This window comes from Anopheles coluzzii, chromosome 3, assembly GCF_943734685.1.
Source record: "Anopheles coluzzii chromosome 3, AcolN3, whole genome shotgun sequence".
Taxonomy (NCBI): domain Eukaryota; kingdom Metazoa; phylum Arthropoda; class Insecta; order Diptera; family Culicidae; genus Anopheles; species Anopheles coluzzii.
In genome coordinates, this window is record NC_064671.1 from 32,873,629 (window position 1) to 32,890,542 (window position 16,914).

The window sequence follows — 16,914 nt, forward strand, 5'->3', positions numbered from 1 at the left end:
TGCTAATGACAAACACTCACGCAAATCGCAATCGTCGCCGTGCCATTTCCTCCAACAGCCGCCCCGGATTGCGTCAGCAGAACGCGCGTCACAGTCACACAACAGTCGTCGCACCCATCGGGGCGATAATTTAATGGCACTTTCTTAATGCACTTTTTATCGGGCGGTGCATGTTTTCGCACTTCGAGCCGGGCGCAGGATGACGCGATTCGGCCGCTAATGGGAAGGTGTGTGTGTGTGTGAGGACAGTGATGGTGTGAGATTTGAGATGGAGGAGGCCTTCTCGCGGCTGGTAGTGATCCTTTCGGAAAAAAAGACGAGTGAAGCCCAGATAAAAGTGTCGCCTTTAAGTGGACCCGCGCGGACCCTACAGTGTCCCGCGCGGTATAGTAATACCGTCATCATCATCATCATCATCGCCGTCTCATTGTGGTACTCGATCGATGGATTGAAGATCGATGACCGGTTCTTTTCCACCTGCCTGTTTTGTGCATCGCTGAACGCCGTCTCTGGAGTGGAGTGTGCGCGCGTGGGATGACGGCATTGGGCCTTGGGCCGGCCACCATTAGTGTCCGCCTTGGGCCCGCGGCGCAGGCAGCTTATTATACACACACACACACGAGAAGATGACAGTTTTTGGGGAGACGGTCGGTCGTAAAATAAATCCAATCCCCTGATAAACACACTCAATTGGAAGGTGTGAAATGGGTCCTCTAGCCACATTCCGGTGGGTACGGCGCTCGGTAAAGTGCCCGATTCCGTGCCACAATGCGGACCAGCGCGGCACAAAAAACGACACACCAGCAATCAATTCCTTTCACAACAATTATTAATTTATGGGGCAATGAAAACGTCCGATAAGTGGGCTGAAATTATTAACAAACGCTTACGCGGCTTACGGACATTCCGGTGGAGTCTTCAGGATTGTAAGCGTTGAGGTGCATTACTTTCCAGGAAGTTTTGATACGCTCACTGACAATAATATATTGTCAAGTTCTTCTATCTTATCGTCCAGAAAGAAGGTACATTTTTAGCACAAAGTTCAATGTACGTTTTTACCCAGAAGTTACCCCTAAAGGAAGCACGAAGCCTTTTCCAATGTACTGCCGTATTTCCAACAAAAGGTGTCGCATTTGTGCAATCGTACACTTGTATTTGAAGAAGGCTCATCATCGATTCATACGCACCTGCAACGAGAGAGAGAACAGAGAAAACGAAAACGATAAGTGAAATGGTAAAAAGAAATCAAAACCAAAAAAGGAAGCAAAAAACACTCAGTTCATAAATTTAAAATAGCCAAATTGCGAAGCTGTTGCGCAATACATCCCCCACGCATATGATGCGGACGTCCTTAGCGACGACGATGATGACGATGTCGTCGACGATGAATATACACGTCCGGGTGAGGGTGAATCCTTCATCAAACAATACCCGAACCATGGGGACACCACAGCTGAGATTCTCAATTTCTGGGCCGCCCTGCCATCTGCCATCCCCGTTACCATATTCAATTTAACGCCAGCCCAGGAAACGAAGTTATGGTGTGAACCTCACGTACGATCCTTACCTCATAGCGAGCGGGAGAAAAAGGGGGAGGAGAGAAAAAAATCCACCCACTTTGAAACGATACACAAGCTAAGGGACGAGACGGAGAAATAGGAAAAACACACCAACGCGTGTTCCTTCCGTACCCCGACGGGGGGACGAAAAGCTGCCCCTGCTTGTGTGGCCTGGAAAGTGCCTGGACGGAAAATTAATCACGTTGTTGCGCATCCCCGCGCGCACGTGGTGACGGCGGCGTAGGGGAGCGGCTGACGAGCGCGCAAAGCCAAGAAGGAGTCATTCTCGCAACAGAAGAAGATGTCTCTCCCTAGTGCGCCGTTCATTAAAAACACCGGAATTCTGCTAGATCCCGGGCATCGGGGGGTTTTTGTGCTATTTTTGAAGGCTGCTCACTTCTCCTAACGAACACAGAGCGCGAAGAACGAGCGACAGTTTGAAGCACTTGGAGCAACAGCGATAGGAAAAGGGAATGGAAAAAGGGGGGGGGACCAACTCTTCTTCTTGAAAGGGAATTGTAGGGCGCACCCACTTGCTGCTGCTGCTGCACATGAAAGATGGCGTTCGATAGCGATACCGCAACGGCAGCGCAGGAGAAGCAGTGTATCTGGCAGGACATAAAAGTTACCATCGCAACGCATCGTCTTTCCTGGGGTTGGGAGGTTTTTTCTTCCAGTTCCCGCCGATAAATCGTACCGCCAGAGTTGCGTACGACACGGCCACGCGCCGGGTAAGGGTTCCTGCTGCTCCCCCCCATCCGTCGCTCATCTAAATCCCATTATCGTACAATTTTCCGGAAGAGGAAAAAATAACTCCCTCACCAACAACGCTAGCAGCAGGATGGAAAACTCCCAATTTTCGAATCTGAGCGCACCGGAAAGTAACAAACGCGTGCACACACACACACACACACACTGGTAACACAGTACAGGGGAAAAAACTTTCTTCCGCATGCTTGCTGAGCATAGTACAACAAACGCATTTCAAGGCAGTGCGCCTTGTGGGTGAATAAAAATCGATTGCTTGAAAATGGTTAAATTTCTCGCGAGTCAAAGTCGCCTGCCGTTGCCGTTGGATGATGTTGCCTTGCGAAGGTGATGTTGGTACCTACCACCCCTCCCCAGCCACAAGTAACCGGGACATCTGACAGCCTTTACCTTCATTGCTCGTGCTCGTGTCAGAGGAAAAGATCTGTCCCCCATCACTCTTTTGCACGGGTCATAGCTTCCACCGAGAGAAGCGTTGCCGCAATTGTTCCAAAATCAGAAAGGAAGCTGCTGCGGCGATGGAGAAGGCTTACAACGTCTTCGTTCTTTCGCTACCCGGGAATCCCTTCTGTTGCCAGCCCAGCTACAACAGAGGAACGTGCAGGGGACCTGGAGACGGATGGATGCGAACCTTCTTCCATCGCCATACGCACCTTGAAAGGATGAGATTTAACTGTTTCCGTACCAAACCGAGAAGCCACAAACGAGTAACGGTTCGATGGCTTCCGGGAGCCAGACCCTTTTCACGCAAACAGCCTCCCCTGGACTGCCGCCTTGTTCTCTGTGCGTGTGTGTGCCTGTCTGTCTTGGTTTCCGTTGCGTCGAGTGAGCGGAGGGGAAGATAAAATTCCTTCTCGAGAGCAGGCAAGGATTCTGCCATTGTAGTACGGAAAAGCGTGCTGCTGTTGCTCCGAAGGGAAGGGAGAGAAAAAGGGCAAACGGACAAGGTTTGAGTCCTTTGCAACGGAATTCAAGATGTTTCTATGTGGATGTGACGAGGGAATAGTAAGGCTAGGGTGGTACGGTAGGGAAAATATGTTATTCATAAATTTGCTCCTAATTCGAGTGTAATCTAATAAATTATCGATTGATTTCTGGTCCGACGGGTAACGTAACGGAAATGATAGTCATTTTCCGGCACAGCGGAGCAATGCGAAGGTGAAAGTAAATTAAATTATTCATCAAGAATCTAGCGATTAGGAGTCAGGCGTTAGGGAGGCGTCATCTTAAATCCGGTTCGAAGGACCAATTCTAGCAAAGCTTTTTCATGATTGATTTTCATTATTTTTGTTCAAAATCCCCTTAAAAGAGCTTGATTGGAGATATTTTATCAACCAATAACCGATAAAAAAACTGGAATTAAATATTGGCCAACCATTAAACCATCAAGTTCACAATGCTTCAAGACGCTTGAATGGACGTTCTGGATATAACTCGTCCCGCGCCAAGGCTCTTCACAACGTCCACATGCCAACGATGTAAAGCGATGGCAATGGGCTCTTGTACCTTCGTACCTGTCTGTCGCCTTCCAACCAATCCACCATGCCCCGATCGATTTCTGAAGCATAACTTCCGGTCCAGAAATTATTGACAACGGTAAGCAATTTTCACTACACAAGGACTCCCGCAGTCTGCTGCTGGCTACTCCACATCCATAATCGGAAACCTGGCAACGGCCGTCAGCAAGAAGCGAAACACGGAACAAAGCTTCAAAAGGCGCAGGCAGATTCAAAATTGATTGTAAAACCATGACTGGGCAAGAAAGTTCCGAGCGTTTTTAGACGCCATTTATGACTGGCAACTAATTCCTGCCCAGCACTTCCCCAGGCCATTGAAGCATTGACTCCCCCCCGATACGCTAAAGCTTTCCCACAGTACACTCCCAATAATGTAAGCTGCCCAATAGCTGTGTGCGCGAAAGGGGATGAAAATGCGATTTACCCTGCGGTCCTTGTTCGACCGTTGGAATGTGTGGTTGGTACGTCGCGCCGTGTGGAGAAGGTCCAATATTTTCCAATTTTCTAACCACTGTGGAAGCATTGCAAACAACATGCCAAACAGTAGAAAAAAGTACTGAGTGAGGCTAATGCCGTTCGACAACTTCGGGACCTGACGAGCCACTTAACTTTCTGAACAGCTCAACCCGAATTATGGCATCGAAGAACACGCCAGATGAAGAGGCTCTGGGTGTAGTCTAGCCGAGGTACTCCAATGTGGCCTTTCGCCTCCCGTACACCGGGGCAGGCTCTATCCAGCGTAAGGTTCGTTGCTTTCAGTGTTACGTCCGAGTTCTTCCGAGCAAAACTTCCCCGGATATGGAATTAGGCCCGCAAGCATAATCAATGACTTCCTCCCCGTTTCCGAACGGTGGAGTTTCCCCCAAATTCCAGATTCGCCAGCAAAAAAAACACACACATCCACCCAACAGCCAAGAGTAAGTGTCAATGAATAATGGAACGAAGCCATTGATCCCTGCACTCGTTCCATTTAGGTTTTCCTGGGACTGGTGTTCCTTACCTTTTTCCGATTAGCCCCAAAGCGACGGACGGGGATGAACGGACGGACAGACGGACGAACTCCAACAAACACACACACACACACGAGGTTTGAAATCTTCCCACTGCGCTACTCACCAGGAACCGCCATGATAGAGCAACTGCTTTCCCTGCCGGCGCAAAGCAAGCCATTATGAAATCCATGGATCGTTTCTGTTCGAGCAGCATCATCAACAATTTCTCCCCCAAAATTTCTCCCACCCAATTTCTCCCCAACTTTGGGCTCCCGGCGTGCAGTCACATTTACAACGGATTAAAGTGGTCCTCGCCAGTAGCACTATCACAATCTAGGCAGTGATGGCTGGATGTCTAGGTTGAAGAAGGATGAATCCTGGGGATGAACGAGGACGAGGTGAAAAACTGAAAAGGGTTTTCACTCACTTTAGCGCTGCAAACTCCAAAACATCCACCCTCTTCGCTCCGTTTAATGTCCGTCTGGCTCATGGAACTACTGCCTTACCAAAAAAAAAACCAGGCGCCCCTGGCGGAACCTTTCGCTAACTTTGCAATATGGTGCATGGTTCATGGCGTTATTATACGGCCGTTTCTTTCGACTACGGGCGATCGCTTTTCCCCCGGTCAAAGCAGATGCTAAGTGGGGTACCCCGAGCTGGAGATGGACAGCCCGTATGTGTGTGTATATACTTTTTTAACATTCACTTGTTTTTGCCGGTAGCATTTCTTCCGCTCAATCCGGTCGGTTAAGGTCGGGTTTTTTTTTTGCTGGCCGGATTTTTCTACGGATCCTTAATTTTACCTTCTACTTCAAAAAGGCGGATCCACACAAACACACCTGGAGAGGGCACAACCTCCGAGACACGGACATGAAATTATCCTTTTTTTCCTATTGCCGAGCCCTTTTCCGTCGAGCAAAAACTGTATCTCGCTGTCGTAAAAGTTGAGCCACCGTTACTGCTAAATGCTAAAGCGAGAACCTAACCTAAAACACAGAACTGGACCCAGTGAGTGAACTTAGTGGGAAAAGGAAAGGTCGTAAAGAAACTACAACAACATTTTACGGAAGGAGAGCCACAACAACACAAGCGTTACTACAACTTTACAGACATTTGCTTAAAGGTGTGCCTTCAAAATCTGGCAGAAAGTAAGAGGGACAAAAAAAGCAACCCCGTGTCTTACCACAAATCCCACCGGAGCTAGCAGCTCCCACTCCCCCAGGTCGGAGAGAATTGAATTTACGATAATCGGATGTAAAACTTTCAGCTGACCATTACCAGCACACTTTCGGAGCTGAATTTCCTCAACTTTAACGCTCTAGCCGAGTGGGAGTTTAGAAAATTTCACTCTCTTTTTTATTACCAAAAGTGAAAAAAGTGAAAACAGTATACCTGATTATCACAACAGTTCAGCCCAGGACCTTTTTTCCCAGACTTCCAGAGGAGTATCAGATTCAGAATTGAACTCAAAATCGAGCCTAATGTTTTAGTGGTACGTTGCCCAATGTTCGTCCAGGCATTCTTCAGACACTACCCAGGGCCAGCACTTCAGTAAGTCACCTGCACACACAGACACACGCCAGCCATTACTGTGGTCATTGTAATTACTGCGAGCCCCTGGTTGAGTAGTGTAATATGTTTTACGACGCGTTACCATGGCAAGAGCGACGATGTACGCGACCGTCCACCCACAGCACTACTACTTCACTTCAGTAGCGGACGTCCTTCAACAGCAGCTTCAATGCGTCGTCGTGTCCTGGATGTCCCGGAAAAGGGCCCGGATTAGTGCGATGGCAGCTGCTGCTGCTGTTTTCCATTTTGCTTCATGGTCCAGTGAGACAGGTCCTGATGCCGGTGAGCCATCTCTTACCTCCTCAACCAAAACTTCACCCCCGCTGGTATGTACATGATTTTGTGCCAAAGGTCTAACTAATGCCTGGACCGCTGCTGGGGCGGAACAACCTACAACCAGCAACCGCTTGCGCGAAGGTGTTGAGCTGGACCAGGTATATGATGCTTGCTTTTACACTCGCCGCTTTCCGAACAGCATTCCCTTTTCAAGCTTAAGGGATACTTCCCTTTCCTCCATATGCGAGTATGTGTGTGTGTGTCTGTGTGCCTGGATGTCTGATACTGACCAGTCCGGGAGAGAGCTTTCCCGTGTTACACTAGACAAGTTTATCCATCGGGTTTTCGCCGACTGTGTATTTACCCATGTTGTGCTGGCGTTGTGTGCGCCTCGTTACACGACGGCACGCTGTCTGGGCAAAGGCTGACCCGACCGGTCCAGACCTGGGAGGAAATCCCCCCCCTTTGTGTACCAGCAGTCAGCCAAAGTAACTGACACATCAACTGATAGCTGGGACAGAGAGCACAACAGCGTCTGCCGGCAGCCGGAGCCCTTGGTCGAAAGCATTGGAAAACAATCCATTACTACAGCACAATGGCATTACATACATACACGTACACTCATCGTGACGAGATTCAACCGACACAAGCACACACATTCATTCAGCGCGCTAGAAACGGTCGTTAAGCCATCATTTAACCTTTTTGGGGGAGGAAGCGATTGCAAAGCCAACATGTAGTTTTGTGAAATAACATTTCTCGTCAAATATTAATGGGAAATTCTCTTACTAAACGACTCATTGGGATGAGCAATTCAGACATGCAGGTAGCTCTGTTTTATTGTACTTTGCTGTTTGCAGGCCCGCTGTATTCAATAAGTGAGCAATGGGTATCTACGGTAATGAAACAGTTACTGTAAATTTTGTTTACAATGAATATTATTATTGCGCTTACGTTATTATTTTTGACATGCAGGTCCGGGCAATCCTGGTTCACAGAGTGTGTGTGTGTGCACTCCACCGACTTCAATCCAGACAGACAATGATTACTCACTCGCTTCCCATCGAGCACACCCTTCCAGCCTCTCACTGTAACTGCCGCATCATACTAAATAAAACCGTTGAATGAAATCACCATTTGGGTGAATATTATTAATGACCAGACCCGTCTGCCGGGCTCAGCCAGCTCGCTACAGCGAGGCTCACACCGCGGTGCATACATGCAGGAACATACAGACACAATGCGTATGGATTTAAAAACCAATAAACGAAAGCAGAATGGAAAATTGAATAAATTGTACGCTAATGATGTTAAGTTGCAAAATTAGTATAAATCGCACCGCAAAACCCTGCCACCATCATAGCCGCACAACCGTTCCAGTCCATTCCAGCCAGGGAGAAAGGGATTCGTTTCGATTGCTAACCTCCACTCATCCCAGCCTCATTACCATAGTCCACAGCTTCGAAGCGGCTCCATTTGTTTGCTGGGAGGGGCCGCTTAAGCACAATGTAAAACAATATCGAACCGGTGCGGGATGAGAATGAGAGGAAGAAGGTTTCGTTCCAACCAATTGATGCACTATGTGGTGGGATGCGCACACGCATCGCTTCTTCTTTTTCTTTGCCACACTGTGTAATCGGTTTCATCGCAGGAAGGGGGGGGGGTGGTAAAAAAGGCGCAAACTCAATTACACGGGGACCGGGGGAACGAATAAATTAAAAACCATTTCCAAAGCCGTCGAAGAGAAGCGCCGCTTTCGGGGTGGAACTAGATAGCATTAAAATCCCGACTGCGACTGCTGCTGGAAGGAAAGAAGAAGGGTCAGTCGATGTCTGTGTGCGCCGGCGGAGCGGAGCAAAACCCGGTGGAGGTTTTGATGAGGTCGTTAATGGGAATTTATTTTTGCCCACTTTGCCACTGACAAAGTGTTTGCTAATTAAATCATCACTAGTGTGCTGCTGCTGCTGCTGCTGCTGCAGCTGTGCGCTGCAACTACTACTAACGTGGCCCCCACACGTTGCACAACTACACAGCTGCAATCATGACTTTGACCGCCACCGCGCGTATCGTTCGGCTTGATGCACTATTGATGTTGCACATCGCAGCAGTGCATCGGACAACATTGTTAGTGCGACCATTACAGATACAGAAGCACACACACACACACATATAGTGGCCACCACGAGGTCGTGCTTCTTCCTGTCATCCACCCTCGGTAGAGCGCCACCAGGGCGATACCAGGGTTAGTGTAAAAATGAAAATGTCAATGTCCACTTCCGTTCGCCACCGATCGCCCGCCAAACCAACGTCACACACACACACATACACATACGGGTGGCAGCCAGCAAATGTTCACACAGTGGTTTCCATACCCTCGCCAGTATGCTCTCTCTTGAGCCAGTATGTCGACCGACGAAAAGTCAAACACACACACACAAAAACTGCGTTGGCAACCCGTTGCCGAAGCCGTTGTAATTGTGGTGCCAGTTTAGAGCGAGTGAATCCATCAAACCGTTGCCAAACCCACATGCCACCACAGTTTTGGAGCTTGTGCAGTGGAGACACAGTACGAAGGAGGTGGTGGTTTGTTTTTCCATTGTTATATACGCTACCGGAGAGATATATTGACAGGTTCGACGAATTGTCCGCTGCTACTACTGTGCGTGTACCAAACAAAAACGTGCGAATGACAGAGCAGCGGCAAAATACAATTTCTGGTGGTTAGTTCAACCACCGTCACCATATGAGCGCACTGGAAAATCCGATCTATTCCAATTCCAACCGGCTTCCTTGATATGTTCACCCGAGGTTTTCGATACGGTGGTTGTTGGCAGGATGTCCATATCTGACACAAACCGTCCAAAAATTGGAGTGTGGAGATTGACTTCACGTTTTGGACATTTTTGAACAGTTGAATTCGGTCCTAACCGTTTTTGGAATATTAGAAATCACTCTCTTCTGTCGCATCTTTTGTAAGGCTTTCGTATTGACAAGCATGATTTACAGCTGTCCCGAAAAACATAACCTTTCATTCTTATGATAGCACACAAACATACACACCTCCCAACACTGAAGCCTTTCGCTTCGGAGCCTAGGAATTGTAACATGAAACTAGCCCCAACAGGCTCCCGGAAACCACATGTTTTGCCTGGCTGTGCCCTTGAAACGTTCCATCAACTGTGAACTTTATGCCTAGGCTCATCAAACTATTATTCTTGGCCATCTGCAACCACCCTTCATACACACAGGCACAAACACAACAACAAAAACTTCCACCAGGATGTGAAAAAGATGAAGTCGCTCCAAAGTTGCTGTGTACAAATATTTGGAACTAGCCAGTCACTTCAGGATCATACACACACACCGGCCGCCGCCGCCCGCCTTGTGTTTCATCTTCATAATAGCTCATAACTAGTGCAAAGAAGCCATCCACCAGCAGCAAAACTTGATCGAAGGCAGTGTGTCCTAGGCTCCTAGTTGAGGCTGCTCAACCCTCCTCCATCCTCCCTGGGAACGGCAGCTGTCAATTATCGGCGAAACTAGAGATCTCATGAATAAAACTTTGTCCTTTAGGACTTTATGGGTAGGCAAAGCACGCCGCAAGCATGGCACCTCAGCCGATGCTCAGTGAACTATGAACGTCTCAAGACCATCAAAAAACATACTCACATAGAATCGAAGAGCAAAAAGCTTGCCGAAAACCTATCGAACTGTGCCTAGAGGAGCTAGCCGAACACACTTGTTTTTCGAACACCAACCGCTGGACGGAAAAGTTTGGACATTAAAAAACACTACCGTCTACGTTCTCTTCCACCTTCGGTCTACTTCTCCTTGTTCTAGTGTGTCCAGACACATCTGACACAAAACATCCAAACTTTGGACCACCCATCAATGCTAATAGAACGATCTGGAATGGCAGTTTTTTTGTTTGTCACCAGCTCCCTTGGTGTCTACTGTCTACTGTTGGTCTAGGATTGGCGACAAACACTAGGTTGGTAGGATTTTGGCGACAAACACAACGATCGTATGCACAAGTAATAAACAGTGCCCTCCACGCCGAACACATGTGCTGCCGACGAACGATACTCGCTCGGCCGCTCAAGGATACGTCAACCGAACAACCAACGCGTCTGCAACTACAGATCCTGCTCTTCAACTGCCACAACGTTGACACATTTATCTCCCACAAAAAAACCTCAACCTGCCGGCGTCTCCGTCTAGTGGTCGGGGGCTGTAATCTTTCACCACCGCCACCGCCGTCCAGTGTGTGTTTCATCAGCGTCATCCCTCTTTGTCGGTGAATAATTTATTCTGCATCCATCCCGTCCGCATCCTTCCATCCACGTGTGACAGTTTAAGGCTGTGGCGCGAATGATTAATTGATACTGACACATGTTTAAAGTTCCATTTATGAGCCTTTGGTCGTCCGGTGTGTTGTCGCCCCACGTTCCGCGCCTGGTGCTCGTTCAGTTCCGTACGTTTGCCATGTGGATCGGAATCGGCCAACACGGGATGTGTTAGCATATTCACGCGCCACTAAATTATTTTCGGGTACACCCCGAGATTGCTATGGCCAGCAGTCGCAAACCCCTCTTTTATCTTATTTTTCACTTCGCTCCGCATTTATCACACAATCCTTCTTTTCGCCCTGGGACGGTTCCGGTTGTGTGCGCTTGAGACTTGGGCAAACGATCTTGTCCCATCGTCATCTTTAGCAAGTCTTGGACAGTCGGGCAGTAGAAAAGGACTACAGACGGAGGAGACGGGGGGAGGGGAAAACACCGACCAGATTCAACTGCCACTTCCGCAGACGGGACTGCCTCGCTCGAACCTGCCTCGTCCAGCAGCAGCAGTTTCGCCCGGGAACTATCTTCCGCTCAAGAGCTCTCGTTTTACACACTGCGACAGTTAGACAGATTTCATTCGCCTTAATTTGATCCTGTCGCCGTGATGATGAATCACTCTTCCTCCCATTTCGGGGACGCACCGCCTCGCGGGGGCAAGTGGTATCATCCGGTGCCGTCCTACCCGCAAAAAGGACAAACGGACAAACGAGCACTGCTTGCCCTGCTCTCCCAAATGACGACTCCAAATGACGACTGCTGGAAACGGGGATAAAGTTGGGGTACTCTGAGGTACATAACAAGACTTGTGAAGAGATCTTCGCCTCAAATGCCCCCCCAAGAATGAAAGAAAAAAAAAAGAGGGAGGAACAAGGGTTCCAAAGTTCCGTCCAAAAACTTGGTGAAGAAAGGGAACAGAGAAGCACGTAACGGAAGATGGAGACACACACACACACACACACACACAGGTTGACGGAAGGATGGATTTATTCGCCCAAAAATACGAAACCATCTGTGCCGGCAAGGCAAGGCGAGAAGCGAATGCACCCGATGCCGTTTGCGAATGCATTTTTCTGTCGCTCGTTTTCAGTCCCGATACCCTCCTTTCCTCTGCATCTTCCTTCCTTTAACGCAAGAGGGCGGCATTACCACACCAACTCCTTAAACTACTTGCCGGCTTTATCAAAACCACGCTTGAGGAACCTATAATTTGCTGATGAATGTTGTTTTACGTTCTCTTCGTAGCTGTCGCTAGTTTTTTTTTTTTTTTTATGTGCTCTCTTTCTGCGTCCCAATATATATTGTTCATGCCCCTAGCCGCTCATTCTCACTCTTACATGCACAGTCCCATTTCTCAGCTTCTTCCTTTTTATCTTTTCTTCGACCAAATTCGACTGGGCTCGAGACCCTGCACCGGTGCCATGTTTTTCGGCATCTTTTGCGCCATGCGTTTGAACATTCGGGTCGGTGTTAACAGAGACGCGCCTGCTGGGGCATTCGGGACGGAAGAGTGGAAGATGATGGAATGCACAAAACGACCAAAAACACCATACAAACACACACATAGACATACAGACAGAACTGATTATCCGTGGCTGAAGGAATTCGCTTTTGCAAATGTGCACACAAATTGCACACCACAAGAAGAGGCACCAGAAGAAATCCTTCCCAAAAAGCTCACCCTCGGGAACATACCTTTTTTTTCGTTGGTTCTTCGTTTGGATCCAATACTCCCTCTGAGCGGTTCCAGGGAGAGGAGTTCAACAAAATCTTGAATAGCTTCTGTTATCTTTCGCACTTCGGAGTCGATCATTTCTGTTTCTGCTCAGCCAGCCAAATAACCTTCTTGTCGGTTGCATCCGTGTGTCCCCGGGGGGCGGAGGGAGATAAGCGATTTCCGAAAAGCTTTTGGCTGTTGCAGAGATAAGCTCGAGAGTGAGAGGCAGGAAGGCCTCGGAGAGAAGTACTCCTCCAACTCTTATCGGGTGCGTTAGCGTTGTCTCGTGCGAGGATTAAGAACACGGACGATGAGGATGATGATGGTGATGATGCAAGCGCATATTAGAAGTGGTTGTTAGAAAGATTACATAACAGGCGAGCCTGTTAAATTTATCAGGGAGTTTGTGGGCCTAATCCGCTCCAAAGTCCATTAGCAAGCGTGTGGGTAAATATTTATTTGATTGGCTTACATCCAGACGTCCTTTTGTGGGTCAGTTTTGGTGTTTGTGGTGAAGTAGTTTAACAGATAAGCTTGGAAAGACATATTTCAATCTACTTGCAAGTGTTATCGTTGCCAATAAAATGTGTTTCAGACTGGATTTTGCAATTGCATTCCATCAGACATTCTCAATGTTAATCATTCTTGGATAAATACAACAAAAACTTAGCAAATATAAATCATAACAAATCTTCACATCAAAGTATTATCGATCATTTAGGTTCCGAGCTAACTTCAGGGTAATCTGCTTAATAAATCAAAATTCCATCCTACATCCAATTGCATCCTGCGACCTAAGCCAGCCCAAAACCTCCACAAAACAAAGACGTAAAACAGATTCAAGTTTAATTCTAAATTGATTCTACCGAATGAATACAGCTCCCCTTCGCTTTTGTTCCCGAATGCGGTTAATCTTTTTCTCAACCTACACAAAAAACGGAAGTAAATGTATGTGTGTGTGTCTTTCACTTCCGAGAACTCCGAATCTAGCAGCAAAAAAGTACATAAAGCAAGAGCATAAGAAGTAACAAACTGCCTCAAGAGTTCTGTAAACATCCAAACTCCAATAAAAAAAGACGCAACCGCGTTTTCCGCGTCATGGGCGAAGATTTACCCATCCATTCCAAGGTCTCTCTAGCAGGAGCAGAGAGGCTCTAAAGAGACAATTCTGAAGCTGTCAAGAGACATGACCCCACAAAGATAGCGGTAGTAACACCACGTACAAACACTGCTGGCTCGGTAGACACACTGTCGGATTTCGTTTCAGTATTCTACGCGTACCAGCCAATTCCGGGAAGATGTTAAATCCAACTCGCTTCCACTCGCATCGGAATGATACACCGGTAAAGATTAAGGGTATGTATGCTAATATTCTTCAAAGTTACAGCGGTTTGGGAGAGCGTTATTTTTTTGTTTTTGTTTATGTCATTTCTAATTCCAATTTTGCGACTCCGCTTTGTGGTTACGCCGCGATCAAGGGGAGAAAAACAAAAGGTGACAGGACGCGACACAAGTTGCTGGGCAAGCGGCGAACAATCCAAGAAATTTCTTAATTCCCTCGTTTACCCGCGAACGAGCGCATTTGTTTCGAGCTGTTCGCTTTGTTCCTGAACGTGTGGTTAGACGTTTGGTTGGGTTGTTTCACATTTTGGCGCTTCACAGCTCAAACGTTTCCAAGTCGTTCGGGTTGCAGTTTTTGCAGGACAGCATTGGCCAGACATAACCCTGCTGTGAAGAATAGGGGTTTCAACTTAGCCAACCTTTCCCGCACGGATGCGCCTGGATTGGCGGGGAAGTCGTGGGAAGGCGAGAAATTATCGCCCTGTCGTGCCGCCGCTCGATCCACTCATCCAGACAGGGCGCAAAGAAATCCAACACCGACGGAACAAATCAGCGCCACCGACACGGAGATGAATGGGGGATAGGAGGGGGGGGGAAGGGACTTTTCGGAGTGGCGGACTTCTCGATTTAATGTACGCTTCTCGCTGCAGTATGAAAGGGCACCCGCCATTCAAGGCCAAAAACCGGTAGCCGAGACGCCGACAACCGCCGAACTCCCAGCGTCCGTTTTGGCGTCCTCCCGTAGGTTCCTGCCCGGACGGTCGTTCGATTCTAGAGACAATTAGTCAATTTCACAAACAAGTTTTGCCTTTTGGGCACTGGGCACACCAGTCACCACACAGTGCATGCGCCCTGGACAAGCGCAAACACGCTCGCACCGATCGATCAGAGAGCCGTTTGCTTTTATTAACTTCCGTTCTCCGAGTCCCCGCGACCCGTGGGGTTCGTGATGTGAATGTATCCTTTTCCGTTGTTTATCGTTTCGCAACAGCACAGCAAACAACTGGGTGAGTAGAAGAAGAGGCCGCTTGAAGGTGAAGAATGCAACAAACGCAACGATCATCCATCATAATTTACATCCAATCCCGGCCCGCAAGTAAGAGACGCCCGTGTATATCCTACGTAACCGTCGTACGGTCCCCACACGACTCGAATGCCCTTCAGGAGACGAACCTGCCGACAACACAGCACTCACCCGCCGTATTCTTCTCGCCCACAAGAAACTTCCCAAAACCGGACGTCAGAGGTTTCGGAAAAAGAAAGAGCTTTTGATGGTCGTGTGCATACACATTAATAACATTGGAGTCTCGCACAGCCAGAGCCCGTCGACGAAAAAGGGGCTACACTACAGCGCACTCGTCATGACGTACGTGCGCATTTTTACATTTTAATTCTCATCGTCTCATTGAAAACGCGGAAAACTACACACACACACACGTGAGACATCATATCGAACCGAAATCCATCTCATCGTGTCGTTATCTGGCAGTTTCCCGGTTCCCTCGGCTTATGGTGTACCTCTCGCAATGCTGCAAAGGAACGATGACCAGCGACAAAACCCGGTGGTGTATGCCGCGCCGACGAATGGAAACGGTGCTTGGGATTAAAACGGGGAAGAAGAATTAGCAAAGAGGGGCGGGGGGGGGGGCAAAATAAAGCAAATGCAAAGATGGACAACCCCATGATAATGCGAATGATGGACGTCATGGTCACGGACCGCCGGAGTTCGGGTACCTTATCGGATTGTCGGGCATGGCGGCCGTCGCCGCCGCACCACACACAGCATGATTTGAATGTTTTATATCTCGGTTCGTTCCCTCGCGTCAGGGCTTTGATCCAGCAAGCACACAATATATACGTCCCAGCCGATCGTTCACCTTTTCCATGGTTTTGGTGGACAAGGCGCCTGTGCGCGGCATGAGAAAACTACTACACTAAAATGTGCAAAAGAAACCACCGGGGACCACTCGCGCGGGATTCGCGTGCTGACAAAATTGACATATCCTAACACACACATGTACATGCACACCAACCAGGAGGACGACCAGAAGGGCAGACATGGACCGGGAACGAATCAGGAATCCATAATAATAATCGGCGCGTACTGGCGTGTTTGGGAGGGTGGCAAGATCGATGAAATCATCACCACAACCAACCACACACACACACACACACACACACACACACACACACACACACACACACACACACACACACACACACACACACACACACACACACACACACACACACACACACACACACACACACACACACACACACACACACACACACACACACACACACACACACACACATACACACACACACATACACACACACACATACACACACACATACACACACACACACACACACACACACACACACACACACACACACACACACACACACACACACACACACACACACACACACACACACACACACACACACACACACACACACACACACACACACACACACACACACACACACACACACACACACACACACACACACACACACACACACACACACACACACACACACACCGCGCACACTCGCAATAATAAGCTCACTATATAGGTGGTGGAGGAAGGCCATCGCGATACACCGTCTTTCAATCATACGACCCCCGTTCGCTGGGGCAAGAGGGGCGGGGATATACTGCAATATGTTGTTATTGCGCGCCGCGAACAACAAACTCCTTTCCCCTTTGCAGCACTATGCAGCTGTGGTTGTGGTGGCCCCTGTGCCCGTCCTGAAGCTGATTGACGTATTTGTTGAAAGGTGGTTTGTTTGTTGGACGCAAACGGGCCTGGCCTG

General features: G+C 48.5%; 2 protein-coding genes across 6 annotated transcripts in view; one reads left to right on the forward strand and one right to left on the reverse strand.

Moving 5' to 3' along the window:
- Positions 1-16,914, forward strand: part of LOC120956616 (40S ribosomal protein S21) — a 489,791-nt gene that overhangs the window by 351,289 nt on the left and 121,588 nt on the right. Inside the window, exon 1 of one of the 4 annotated variants that reach the window (XM_049610549.1) lies at positions 13,326-13,329. The exons of the other annotated variants lie outside the window; for them this stretch is intronic. The gene's annotated coding sequence lies outside the window, so the exon portion shown is untranslated. Of the gene's footprint in view, positions 1-13,325; positions 13,330-16,914 lie in introns of those variants that run through there. 4 annotated transcript variants of the gene reach the window in all.
- Positions 1-16,914, reverse strand: part of LOC120956783 (ankyrin repeat domain-containing protein 29) — a 233,560-nt gene that overhangs the window by 96,144 nt on the left and 120,502 nt on the right. The gene's annotated exons all lie outside the window — the stretch shown is intronic.